Here is a 15,205-nt window from a genome sequence, read left to right on the forward strand (position 1 = left end):
TAAATCTTGGCTGAACTAATGACACCCACATCCTGTGAATGAGTTTAAAAGGGACTGGAGCCCCATTGACTCCTGTCTATGGTACCTGTACTCCTCACAACTTCATATACCTCAACCATGTCATCCCTATTCCAAGGAAAACAATCCCAACCTCTCAAACATCTCCTTGGAGTTACAATTCTCCAGCTCTGGCAACATTCTAGAGTATTATTTTTGCACTCTCTCCAGAGCAATTACTCCCACACTTCCACTCACATTCACTCCTCACTTACATCAAGCCCCCAGGTCCTCTATTATGTTCATATCTCTCACCCTCTTACACCCCCTCAACACTATCACCCTCCACCCACCCCACCGCAAACCAACCTACCCCATACCTCCAATCCATCACCATGGGTCAGCTCTGCCCCATTGACCTCATCCAATAACACCGGCTCCATAAACACACATATACCCCAAATCTCCAGCCCATACACCTCTCTCTAGTTATACCCCTTTTCCCTCATCCTCATAAGCCGAGCCCCATGTTTCTACTTACCTCATCCCATTCCTCAAAATACTCTAAGCCCCATAACTCTCATTACCCCTGTAGATACATACCACTTTATTCAATACTCCTCAGTTCCACAGAACCCCAGAACACACTAGATTGATAAACCCAGACAAGTTCCTCATTTAAACTAGTAAGGTTTGGGGGGGTGGGGGTGGGACCCAGGGAGATAGTGAGGAAAGAGATCAGTCTGAGACTGGTACAGTTGAGAACAGAAGTGAGTCAAACAGTCAGGGCAGGCAGGGACAAGGTAGGACTTATAAATTAAATTGCATTTATTTCAATGCAAAGGGCCTAACAGGGAAGGCTGAAGAACTCAGGTATGGTTAGGAACATGGGACTGGGATATCATAGCAATTGCAGAAACATGGCTAAGGGATGGGCAGGACTGGTAGCTCAATGTTCCAGGATACAGATGCTACAGGAAGGATAGAAAGGGAGGCAAGAAAGGAGGGGGAGTGGCATTTTTGATAAGGGATGGATTACAACTGTACTGAGGGAGAATATTCCTGGAAATACATCCAGGGACGTTATTTGGGTGGAACTGAGAAATAAGAAAGGGATGTTCACCTTATTGAGATTGTATTATAAACCCCCTAATAGTCAGAGGGAAATTGAGAAGCAAACTTGTAAGGAGATATCAGCTATCTGTAAGAATAATAGGGTAGTTCTGGTAGGGGATATTAATTTTCCAAATGTTAAATGGTACTGTCATAGTGTTAAAGGTTTAGATGGAGAAGAATTTCTTAAGTGTGTACAAGACAATTTTCTGATTCAGTATGTCATAGAGTCATAGAGATGTACAGCATGGAAACAGACCATTCAGTCCAACCTGTCCATGCTGACCAGATATCCCAACCCAATCTAGTCCCACCTGCCAGCACCTGGCCCATATCCCTCCAAACCCTTCCTATTCATGTACCCATCCAAATGCCTCTTAAATGTTGCAATTGTACCAGCCTCCACCACATCCTCTGGCAGCTCATTCCATACACGTACTGCGAGAAAAAGTTGCCCCTTAGGTCTCTTTTACACCTTTTCCCCTCTCACCCTAAACCTATGCCCTCTAGATCTGGACTCCCTGACCCCAGGGAAAAGACTTCATCTATTTATCCTATCCATACCCCTCATAATTTTGTAAACATCTGTAAGGTCACCCCTCAGCCTCCAGGGAAAACAGCCCCAGCCTGTTCAGCACTCCCTGTAGCTCACATCCTCCAACCCTGGCAACATCCTTGCAAAACATTTCTGAACCCTTTCAAGTTTCACAACATCTTTCTGATAGGAATGTGGATGTACGTACTAGAGAAGGTGCAAGATTTGACCTACTCTTGGGAAATAAGGCAGGGCAGGTGACTGAGGTGTCAGTGGGGGAGCACTTTGGGTCCAGCGACCATAATTCTATTCGTTTTAAAATAGTGATGGAAAAGGATAGACCAGATCTAAAAGTTGAAGTTCTAAATTGGAGAAAGGCCAATTTTGACGGTATTAGGCAAGAACTTACAAAAGCTGATTGAAGGCAGATGTTCACAGGTAAAGGGACAGCTGGAAAATGGAAAGCCTTCAGAAATGAGATAACAAGAATCCAGAGAAAGTATATTCCTGTCAGGGTGAAAGGGAACGATGGTAGGTATGGGAATGCTGGATGACTAAAGAAATTGAGGGGTTGGTAAAGAAAAAGAGGGAAGCACATGTCAGGTATAGACAGGATAGATCGAGTGAATCATTAGAAGAGTATAAAGGAAGTAGGAGTATACTTAAGAGGGAAATCAGGAGGGCAAAAAGGGGACATGAGATAGCTTTGGCAAATAGAATTAAGGAGAATCCAAAGGGTCTTTACAAATATATTAAGGACAAAAGAGGAACTAGGGAGAGAACAGCGCCCCTCAAAGATCAGCAAAGCTGTCTTTGTGTGGAGCCGCAGAAAATGGGGGAGATATTAAATGAATATCTTGCATCAGTATTTTCAGTGGAAAAGCATATGGAAGATATAGACTCCAAGGAAATAGATGGCGATATCTTGCAAAATGTCCAGATTAGAGAGGAGGAAGTGCTGGATGTCTTGAAACGATTAAAGGTGGATAAATCCCTGGGACCTCATAAGTTGTACCCGAGAACTCTGTGAGAAGCTAGAGAAGTGATTGCTGGGCCTCTTGCTGAGATATTTGTATCATCGATAGTCACAGGTGAAGTTGGCAAATGTGGTGCCACTGTTTAAGAAGGGTGGCAAAGACAAGCCAGGGAACTATAGACCTATGAGCCTGATGTCGGTGGTGGGCAAGTTGTTGGAGGGAATCCTGAGAGACAGGATGTACATGTATTTGGAAAGGCAAGGACTGATTAGTCAACATGGCTTTGTGTGTGGGAAATCATGTCTTACAAACTTGATTGAGTTTTTTGAAGAAGTAACAAAGAGCATTGATGAAGGCAGAACAGTAGATGTGATCTACATGGAATTCAGTAAGGCGTTCGACAAGGTTCCCTAATGGGAGACCGATTAGCAAGGTTAGATCTCATGGAATACAGGGAGAACTAGCCATTTGGGTAGAGAACTGGCTCAAAGATAGAAGACAGAGGGTGGTGGTGGAGGGTTGTTTTTCAGACTGGAGGCCTGTGACCAGTGGAGTGCCACTGGTCCTCTACTTTTTGTCATTTACATAAATGATTTGGATGCGATCATAAGAGGTACAGTTCGTAAGTTTGCAGATGACACCAAAATTGGAGGTGTAGTGGACAGTGAAGAGGGATACCTCAGATTACCTCAGATCTGGACCAGATGGGCCAATGTGTTGAGAAGTGGCAGATGGAGTTTAATTCAGATAAATGCAAGATGCTGCATTTTGGGAAAGCAAATCTTAGCAGGACTTATACACTTAATGGTAAAGTCCTAGGGAGTGTTGCTGAACAAAGAGACCTTGGAGTGCAGGTTCATAGCTCCTTGAAAGTGGAGTCGCAGGTAGATAGGATAATGAAGAAGGCGTTTGGTATGCTTTCCTTTATTGGTCAGAGTATTGAGTACAGGAGTTGCGGCTATAGAGGACATTGGTTGGGCCACTGTTGGAATAGTGCAATTCTGGTCTCCTTCCTATCGCAAAGATGCTGTGAAACTTGAAAGGGTTCAGAAAAGATTTCCAAGAATGTTGCCAGGGTTGGAGGATTTGAGTTATAGGGAGAGGCTGAACAGGCTGGGGCTGTTTTCCCTGGAGGATCGGAGGCTGAGGTTTATCGAGGTTTACAAAATTATGAGGGGCATGGATAGCGTAAATAGGATAAGTCTTTTCCCGGGGGTCGGGGAGTCCAGAACTAGAGGGCATAGGTTTAGGGTGAGAGTGGAAAGATATAAAAGAGACCTAAGGGGCAACGTTTTCACGCAGAGGGTGGTACATGTATGGAATGAGGATGTGGTGGAGGCTGGTACAATTGCAGTATTTAAGAGGCATTTGGATGGGTATATGAATAGGAAGGGTTTGGAGGGATATGGTCGGCGTGCTGGCAGTTAGGAGTGGATTGGGTTGGGATATCTGGTGAGCATGGACGGGTTAGACCGAAGGTCTGTTTCCATGCTGTCCATCTCTGTGACTCTATGACTCTATGACTCTATGACTCTCCAGCTTCCTACCCCCACCCTAGACCCAGCCATACGTACAGCCCTCACACTCCCACTCCATTTCCATGAGGTCTATACCTCCATCATACACCCTAAGCCCCATTCATCCCAATATCCCTAATAAGCCCTTTGTTACATTACCCACAATCTACCACCCCAACCTACAGGGTGCTCAAATCTGTCCATATCCCTGACATTCCATACTCCCCATCATCCAGAGCCCTACTCATCCCAATGGTCACACATAACCCCTAACCCCATTCATCCTGATATCCAGGCCCCATTCACTTCAGACTTCTGCATACTACACACTCCCATACCCCCAAGCTTCATACCCTATCCATATTCAAGAACTCCATGACCCCTGTTTCTCTTCCTGTACCCCTGCATCCTCAGCCCCATGCACCCAAGCCCCGTAAGTCTTACACATCCCCCATCCCTCCACAACTGCAATGACATCCCCCCAACTGCACACCATCGTAGTCCATAACCCTCAGTTTCATTAACCCAAAATCCTCCATTTACATATCACCAATTCCATATCCCTGTATTCCCCGATCCATATGCCCATGTACCTCCAGATCCATAACCCCCATACCCCCCCACACCATTACTCTGCATTTCACCCAGCCTCCTTCCCCCACTCCCCCAAAACCCATTTTCCCTAGTCACTGTCCCTCCACAATCCCAATCCCCCTGTTTTACACCCCACCTCATTCCTCACCCTTCAGTTCCCCATGTCTCCCCATGCACACCAAATCCAAGTCTATCTAAAACCAGGTCCATTTCCTGCAAGATTCAAAGTGACCCCACCACCTACCCCCCTTCCCCCACCCACATACTCTCCAGGCCTGTATCCTCCTCTAGCTCTATACACCAAAGCCATAGCTCCCAGCCCTATACCCGATAGCCCTCAGGTCTCAACCCCACTTGTCACACCCCTATCCCCATTCCCCCCGGCCCCACACACCCACAGCTGCATACCATCCTAATCCATGACCAAACAGTTCCATAACACTTCGTGCTCCTCAGCTTAGTACCCTCCAGATCCAAAAGCCCCATACCTTTAACTCCATATCCTCCAATACCCTTCTAGCTCCATACACCTGCTAAAGCTGCCTATAATACCCGATATCCCCCAGCCCCATGACCTGCAATACACTTCAGCCTAAAGCCCACAACTTTCCCCCTGCCCCGGTACCTGCAACAGCCCAGAACTCTCAATAGCCCTCAGCCCCAAACCCCAAGTCCCATATTTCCATACACCCCAGCTACATGTTACCCACTCTGTCATCTCCAGCTCCATAATCACCCGCCCACCCACACACCAGCGCCACACCCATTCCTAATCCCCAAATCCTCCAGATCCATACCACCAACACTTTCCAGCCACACACCTTTCACCCCATAACCCCCAGCCCTTTACCCAGCACACGTCCAGTCCACATTTCTCCTGAGCCCATTCACACCAACACCACCATATAACCCCGGGATACATACACCCTGCAAACCCAGGAACTTCATTCTATCCATACCCATCACCCCACCCACTACATCCCCAGCTCAAACAATAAAAGGTTATAGCGATTTCTGAGAAGACTTGTCTACAGGTTGATGGGAAGTATCGAAGTTTTCTCACTGAGCCGAAAGGTTTGTTTTCAGACGTTTTGTCACCATGACTAGGTAACCTCATCAGTGAGAGTCTCTGGTGAGGTGCTGGTGGTATGTCCCACCTCTCTATGTATCAATCTTGGTTTCTTAAGGTAGGTGATGTCATTTCCGGTTCTTGTTCTCGCAGGAAGGTAAATGATATCTAAATCGATGTGTTTATTGATGGAGTTCTTGAAGAATTTTCATGCATGTCTTTGTTTCGTCTGTCTTAGGATGCGTGTGTTTTCCCAGTCAAAGTGGTGTCCTTCTTTGTCTGTCGGTATGGCAACGAGTGATAGTGGGTCATGTCTTTTGGTGGCTAGTTGGTGTTCATGTATTCTGGTGGCAAGTCTCCTGCTAGTTTATCCCATGTAGTATATTTCACAATTCTTGCATGGTGTCTTGTAAATGACATTAGTTTTGCTGGTAGTAGCGAATGGATCCTTTAGGTTCATTAGTCGCTGATTAAGTGTGTTGGTAGGTTAGTGGGCTACCATGATGCCAAAGGATCTGAGTAATCTGGAAGTCATTTCTGATACATCTTTGATGTAAAGTAATGTGGTTATAGTTTTTGATTGCATTGTGTCTGCTTGTTTGGGTTTGTTTCTGAGGAATCAGCAGATTGTGTTTATTTGGTACCCGTCCTTTTTGAAAATGTTGTATGGATATTTTTCTTCTGCTGTTTGTAGTTCTTGGCTGCTGCAGTGTGATGGATCTCATTGAAATAATGTCATGATACAGCTCCAGTTGTGGGTGTTGGGATGATTGCTTCTGAAGTTATGTATTTGGTCTGTGTTTGTTATTTTTCTGTAGATGTTGGTTTGAAGCTCTCCGGTAACTGTACATTCAACTGTCACGTCTAGGAATGGGAGTCTGTGGTCGTTCTCCTCCTGTTTTATTGGTGTAGTGGACAAACAAGAAGGTTCCTTTTGCGTACAATGGGATCTTGATCAGATGAGCCAATGGGCTGAGGAGTGGCAGATGGAGTTTAATTTAGATAAATGTGAGGTGCTGCATTCTAGAAAGGCAAATCAGGGCAGGATGTATCCACCTTACGGTGAGGTCCTGGGGAGTGTTGCCAAACAAACAGACCTTGGAGTGCAAGTTCACAATTTGTTGAAAGTGGAATCACAGGCAAATCCATCAAGTTAGTGAGACATGTCTTCCCACACACAAAGTCAAGTTAACTTTCAGCTTTCAGTTCTTGCCTTTCCAAATACATGTGAATCTTATCCCTCAGAATTCTTTCCAACAATGTGCCTACTATTGATATGAGGCTCACCGTTCTATAGTTCCCTGTTTTTGCCTTACCACTATTCTAATATAGTGGCACCACGTTAATCAACCTCCAGTCTTCCGGCACCTCACCTGTGATTACATATGATCCAAGTATCTCAGCAAGGTGCCCAACAATCACTCTCATAGCTTCCCACAGAGTTCTCGAATATACCTGATCCGAGCAAAGGGATTTATCCACCTTTATGTGTTTTAAGATATCCAGCACCTCCTCCTCAGTAATATGGACATTTTCCAAATATCACAATCTGTTTCCCCACATTCCGTATCTTCCATGTCCTTCTGCACAGTAAATACTGACACAAAATACTCATTTAGATTTCCCTCACTGTTCGTAGAAAACCTATCCTGTAGAAACAGGCCCTTTGGCCCAACAAGTCCACACTGAACCTACAAAGAATCCACTCAGACCCATTCCCCTACCCTATATTTACCCCGACATTGTACCTAACCTACACATCCCTGAACACTATGGGCAATTTGGCCCAGCCAATTTCACTACCCTGTACATCTCTAGACTGTGGGAGGAAACCAAAGCACCTGGAGAAAACCCACGCAGACACAGGTAGAAGGCACAAACTCCACACAAATAGATGCCCGAAGCTGGATTCGAACCCAGGTTCCTAGCGCTGTGAGGCAGCAGTACTAATCACTCAGCCACTGCTCCACAATTCCACACAGAGCCTGCCTTGGTGATCGTTAAGTTAAGACCATAAGGCCAAAAGACATAGGAGTGGAAATAAGGCCATTCGGCCCATCAGCTCCACTCCGCCATTCAATCATGGCTGATGGGCATTTCAACTCCACTTACCTGAATTCTCCCCGTAGCCCTTAATTCCTTGTGAAATCAAGAATTTATCAATCTCTGCCTTGAAGACATTTAGCGTCCCGGCCTCCACTGCACTATGCGGCAATGAATTCCACAGGCCCACCACTCTCTGGCTGAAGAAATGTCTCCGCGTTTCTGTTCCGAATTTACCCCCTCTAGTTCTAAGGCTGTGTCCATGGGTCCTAGTCTCCTCACCCAACGAAAACAATTTCCTAGCGTCCACCCTTTCCAAGCCCTGTATTATCTTGTAAGTTTTTATTAGATCTCCCCTTAACCTTCTAAACTCCAATGAATACAATCCCAGGATCCTCAGCCATTCCTCGTATATTAGAACAACCATTCCAGAGATCATCCATGTGAATCTCCACTGGACACGCTCCAGTGCCAGTATGTCCTTCCTGAGGTGTGGGGACCAAAACTGGACACAGTACCCCAAATGGGGGCTAACCAGAGCTTTTTAAAGTCTCAGTAGAACATCGCTGTTTTTATATTCCAACCCTCTTGAGATAATTGACAACATTGCATTCGCTTTCTTAATCACGGACTCAACCTGCATGTTTACCTTTAGAGAATCCTCGACTAGCACTCCCAGATCCCTTTGTACTTTGGCTTTATGAATTTTCTCACCATTTAGAAAGTAGTCCATGCTTGTATTCTTTTTTCCAAAGTGCAAGACCTCGCATTTGCTCACATTGAATTCCATCAGCCATTTCCTGGACCACTCTCCTAAACTGTCTAGATCCTTCTGCAGCCTCCCCACTTCCTCAGTCCTACCTACCTGTCCACCTAACTTTGTATCATCGGTAAACTTCGCTAGAATGCCCCCAGTCCCTTCATCCAGATCATTAATATATAACGTGAACAGCTGCGGCCCCAACACTGAACACTGCGGGACACTGCTTGTCACCAGCTGCCATTCTGAAAAAGAACCTTTTATCCCAACTCACTGCCTTCTGTCAGGCAGCCAATCCTCAATCCATACCAGTAGGTCACCTCGAACACTGTGGGCCCTCACCTTGCTCAACAGCCTCCCTTGAGGCACCTTATCAAAGGCCTTTTGGAAGTCTAGATAGACCACATCCACTGGGTTTCCCTGGTCTAACCTACTTGTAACCTCTTCAAAGAATTCCAACAGGTTTGTCAGGCATGACCTCCCCTTTCTAATCCGACCTTGCTCTTCCAAGAATTTAGAAACCTCATCCTTAATAATGGATTCTAGAATTTTACCAACAACCAAGGTTAGGCTAATTGGCCTATAATTTTCCATCTTTTGTCTTGATCCTTTCTTGAACAAGGGGGTTACAACAGAAATCTTCCAATCATCCGGGACTTTCCCTGACTCCAGTGACTTTTGAAAGATCTCACCCAACGCCTCCGTAATTTCCTCAGCCACGTCCCTCAGAACTCTAGGATGTAGCCCATTGGGGCCAGGAGATTTGTCAATTTTAAGACCTTTTAGCTTTTCTAGCACTTTCTCTTTTGTAATGACAAGCATACTCAACTCAGCCCCCTGACTCCCTTTAATTGTTGGGATATTACTCATGTCTTCTGCTGTGAAGACTGTCGCAGAGTACTTATTAAGTTCTCCTGCTATTTCCTTATCTCCCATCACTAGGTTCCAGCCTCAGTTTGAAGTGGCCCAATGTCTGCTTTTGCCTGTCGTTTGTTTCTTATGTATTGAAAGAAACTTTTACTATCATTTCTAATATTACTGGCTAGCCTACCTTCATATTTGATCCTCTCCTTCCATATTTCTTTCTTTGTTATCCTCTGTTTGTTTTTGTAGCCTTTGTTGTATTCTTTCCCTAGTTATCCTTTTGTTCCTAAAGTATTCATAAAATCCCTTTGGATTATCCTTAACCCTGTTTGCCGAAGCTATCTCATGCAACCTTTTTATTATCCTGATTTCCACATTAAGTATACTCCTAGTGCCTTTGTACTCTTCTAAGGATTCACTCGATCTCTGCTGTGTGTACCTGACAAATGCTTGTTCTTTTACTTGACCAAACCTTAATTCCTCCAGTTATTCAGCATTCCTTGAATCTACCAGCCTTTCCTTTCACCTTAACAGAACCATACTTTCTCTGGACTCTCGTCATCTCCTGTTTGTAGGCTTCCCATTTTCCAGCCCTGTGTAGCGTTGAGTGTGAGTTTAGAGACACAAACTGGATGGAGCGAAGGGCCACCTCTGTTCTGGATGATGTCATCATTCTCTGATTTTGGTCTGAAGGTTCTGATTATTGTTGTCTTTGTTTGGAGAAAATGTGACCGAGTGGAAGTTCCAGCTGTTGGTGTGGTCTGTATCAGCTTCAGGTTCTGTGTTAGAGTGCTCATTCACAGAGAGAATTTCCCAAATCAGTCAGATAACTGAATGAACAAGGAAAGATGTGAGATAACAGTGTGCAGAAGAACAGATCTTAAGGAGCTCGACAACATGAGGTATTGAATGTCTGAATAGCCTCAGAAAAACGAAGGTCATCGCTGAAAAGAATATCAAAAGACATTTAGATGTTGAGGGGACTGATAGTGAGTGAAATCATGTAAGGATTGTTGTTTGAAGCCAAATTGGAATGAACACTTCAGAACTAATTGGATCAGATTAATCCAGTATTCAATTACCAATGTAAATCTCAGTGATATCACATCATTAAAATAAACCTGTTGTCATAACTTGTTTGTTCAAAATGATAATAAAACAGTTGAAGATGTAATCACGGTTTCCCAGTGGAGATACCACACAATATAAAACAAAGTCTCTGGAACTGTGTCAGCTCCATCTCCGAGAGAATTCTCCAATTCCGACAGATTGCCAGCAGCAGGAAGGGAAAGGTTGTGTCACAAACAACGAAATGGATCTTCTCAGGGAAAGGATCGATAGAGTGTACCACACCGTCCTCGCTGTCGTTGGTGTTCCTGGTACGTCTTTATAACAACTTAACTTATATAAACCTCTGCATTGAATCATCCTTATTTCTACCAACAACTGACAGTTATTATACTTCCACTGAGCAAGGCAAATCCTGATGCCAGACAATAGTGTCCTCACTGACTGAGTTTAAAGTGAATAGTTTGTCAGTTCGGGGGCTCCTCAGTAATGTGCAGCATTGTGTGTTTCCCGATACTGTGCAGAATGGGTTTACACTGAGGCCACATTGATGGAGTTTGGCTGAGCACCGGCCCTGGCTGGTCTAGAAAGGGTTTCGGAAGACCACCCTCTCTCTGTGGTAGTTCACAGCCTGCTATCGGTCAGATGGGTTTTGTAACAACCCACCTCGCAGTGACACCTGGTGTTTCCCATTCCTTGATGGAAAGGGATTGTGTTGGTGGATCTTGTTCAGGCAGCTCGCTCCAAATGGGAGCCCAGATACAACAGGGCAATGGGTGAGTTCAGCAGGTCATTAGGGATAAGGAGACATTGGGGGCTGCAGATGCTGGAGAAATCAGAGTTGATAGAGTATTGTGCTGGAAAAAAGCACAGCAGGTCAGGCAGCATCTGGGAAGCAAGAGAGTCGATTTTTCGGGCAAGACCCTTTTTCAGGACCGTTACCATGACCAATGTTGCATGGATTCAGGTTTTATTTGTGTGAGGAGATCATGGAAAGAGGGGGAGGAGTCGTTTCAAATGTTGAAGAGGGGTCGTGCCCGAAACATCGAGTCTCTTGCTCCTGGGATGCTGCCTGACCTGCTGTACCTGTTCCAGCACCACGCTCTACCAACTCAGGTCATCCGGAGTGATAAGTGATGGTCAGCATGGATGACTTTAACCGTTGAGAGTGTTTTTGTCAGTCTGTGGATGTGAGGGACCATGATATTTGTGAGGACAGATCACCGGAGGGGTGTTGAGCACAGGGTTCCAGTTATGATATGTATTGTTCATAGAGTCATAGAGTCATAGAGATGTGCAGCACGGAAACAGACCCTTCGGTCCAACCTGTCCACGCCGTCCAGATATCGCATCCCACTCTAGTCCGACCTGCCAGCACCCTCCAAACCATTTCTATTCATATACCCATCCAAATGCCTCTTAAATGTTGCAATTGTACCAGCCTCCACCACATCCTCTGGCAGCTCATTCCATACACGTACCACGCTCTGCGTGAAAAAGTTGCCCCTTAGGTGTCTTCTTTATCTTTCCCCTCTCACCCTAAACCTATGCTCTCGAGTACTGGATTCCCCAATCCCAGGGAAAAGACTTTGTCCATTTATCCTATTCATGCCCCTCGAAAGCATACCAAACGCCTTCTTCACTATCCTATCTACCTGTGACTCCACTTTCAAGGAGCGATGAACCTGCACTCCAAGGTCTCTTTGTTCACAACACTCCCTAGGACCTTACCATTAAGTGTATAAGTCCTGCTAAGATTTGCTTTCCCAAAATGCAGCACCTCACATTTATCTGAATTAAACTCCATCTGCCTCTTCTCAGCCCATTAGCCCATCTGGTCCAGATCCTGTTGTAATCTGAGGTAGCCCTCTTCGCTGTCCACTACACCTCCAATTTTGGTGTCATCTGCAAACGTACTAACTGTAGCTCTTATGCTCGCATCAAAATCATTTATGTAAATGACAAAAAGTAATGGACCCAGCACCGATCCTTGTGGCACTCCACTGGTCACAGGCCTCCAGTCTGAAAAACAATCCTCCACCACCACCCTCTGTCTTCTACCTTTGAGCCAGTTCTGTAACCAAGTGGCTAGTTCTCCCTGTATTCCATGAGATCTAACCTTGCTAATCAGTCTCCCATGGGGAACCTTGTCGAACGCCTTACTGAAGTTCATTTAGATCACATCTACTGCTCTGCCCTCATCAATCTTCTTTGTTACTTCTTCAAAATCTCAATCCAGTTTGTGAGACATGATTTCCCACACACAAAGCCATATTGACTATCCCTAATCAGTCCTTGCCTTTCCAAATACATGTACATCCTGTCCTTCAGGATTCCCTCCAACAATTGTCCACCACCGAGGTCAGGCTCACCGGTCTATAGTTCCCTGGCTTATCTTTACCACCCTTCTTAAACAGTGGCACCACGTTTGCTAACCTCCAGTCTTCTGGCACCTCACCTGTGACTATCGATGATACAAATATCTCAGCAAGAGGCCCAGCAATCACTTCTCCAGCTTCCCACAGAGTTCTCGGGTACACCTGATCAGGTCCTGGGGATTTATCCAACTTTAACCGTTTCAAGACATCCAGCACTTCCTCCTCTGTAATCTGGACATTTTGCAAGATGTCACCATCTATTTCCCTACAGTCTGTATCTTCCATATCATTTTCCACAGTAAATGCCGATGCAAAATATTCATTTAATAGCTTCCCCATTTTCTGTGGCTCCACACAAAGGCCGCCTTGCTGATCTTTGAGGGACCCTGTTGTCTCCCTGGTTATCCTTTTGCCCTTAATATATTTGTAAAAACCCTTTAGATTCTCCTTAATTCTATTTGCCAACACTATCTCATGTCCCCTTTTTGTCCTCCTGATTTCCTTCTTAAGTATACTCCTACTTCCTTTATACTCTACTAAGATTTCACTCGATCTATCCTGTCTATACCTGACATATGCTTCCTTCTTTTTCTTCAACAAGTTGAATTGTTGAATTATTTGATTGTCAAAAAAATGTGCAAGTGGGCCATTTGTAAAATGATGCACAGTGCCACGGTGCAGTGTTTAATAGGACAAACACTGAGATCTGGAGCATTGTGGCAGCAGCTCTCCCACAGAGGATCAAACAACTTTGTCCAACAGGATGCTTCACACTTTGCTCTTTGTTGCTGTTATCCTTTAATATTCCCCACATGATAATGGTCTATATGAAGGTGCTTCCATGTGCATTCATTTGGGAATGTTATTTTGTTTTTGGCGATCAATTTTGATAAATACTTATTAGTCTGTAATGCCAAAATGTGGTACAATTCTAGTGATCTCCATGGAGAATGCTGTGGGGTATTCCAGCCCCAGTGTGTGCTCCGAATCTGGGAGGGGGGATCTCCATTCACAAGGAGAGGGATGAGGAGAGGAACTTGGGAGCGTGAGCCTGAGCATCAGGCAGGAAGCTTTGCTTCCTCCCAGATACAGTGTCTGCTTTCTAAACCAGAGACCAGTGTTGTTGGATTTCAGATTTTATTTGTGTGAGGGCTGTGCTGTACTATCTTGGACAGATGAGGGAAGTTTTTCTGATTGAGGTGGGTGTCCAACCTGGTGCATGGTGATTGGATTCGCTGCTGAATACCTTCATGGATCCAATCATCAAGATGTTCAATCCTGTCCATGAGGGAGGGACGCAATGCCCTATCATTTTTTCATCTGAATTGTGGAGGCTATCCATTCTGGGATACTGTGGGGTGATTTAATGCCCTGTCCTGTAGTTCATACAGTGTGGATATAGAATTCTGGGGGCAAACTGAACTGTGGAGACTCCAAAACCAAATACAGAAATTTTGTGATCAATGTCCATATTAGGTGTCTGTTATTCCTTGTTTTACTGATCCCAGGTGTCTTTGTGTGGATGCTGTGGGCTTATGAGAAATGTCAGTCAGAGTAATCTGGAAAGCAGGTGAAATCGACTGCTGTTGAACTAAAAACCCCTTGAGTATATGACCGTGTTTCTGGGAGTAATCTGCTGCTCATGTTCTTCCCTATGTCTTTAAAATGTGCAAATGATTCATTTCGAGAGAGCTTGCTGACATAGTTCAGATTCTTTAAACTTCATATGACATGGAACAACAATTATCTTTGTGTCATTCCATACAGTTTGGGCTCAGGCACAGAGAATGTTTGATTAACAACCTCAAGTCTCTTTTTTTCCTTTTTCTTACAGTTGATCTAGCAGTGATTACAATCTTAGTTCGGGGCAAATGTGGTCTTTCTCCATGCAGCACTCGCTATCTAGTGGCCATGACAACATCAGACCTATTGTTCATTATTTTTTATGTCATCCTTCACCTACTGAAACGTTATTATCCACTGTGTTTCCTGCACATCACTCCTGTCTGTAGTGTTCTCTATGCCCTCGGCCGCTTGACCATTGATTGTTCTGTGTGGTTCACCATTGCTTTTTCCTTTGATCGATTTGTCACTATTTGTTTTCATGAGATGAAAAGGAAGTATTGCACAGGGAAAACTGCAACGAGAGTTCTAGCAATAATCGGCATCTTCTTTTGTTTAAAGAACATTCCCAACTGCTTTGTATATTATCCAGGAAAGATGATCAACAATGTTCCATGGTACTGTTATGTTACATACAGTTATATTTACGACCCTCGGTGGATCAGTT

The sequence above is a fragment of the Chiloscyllium punctatum genome, chromosome 29 (genome assembly GCF_047496795.1).
Source record: "Chiloscyllium punctatum isolate Juve2018m chromosome 29, sChiPun1.3, whole genome shotgun sequence".
In the NCBI taxonomy this organism is placed as follows: domain Eukaryota; kingdom Metazoa; phylum Chordata; class Chondrichthyes; order Orectolobiformes; family Hemiscylliidae; genus Chiloscyllium; species Chiloscyllium punctatum.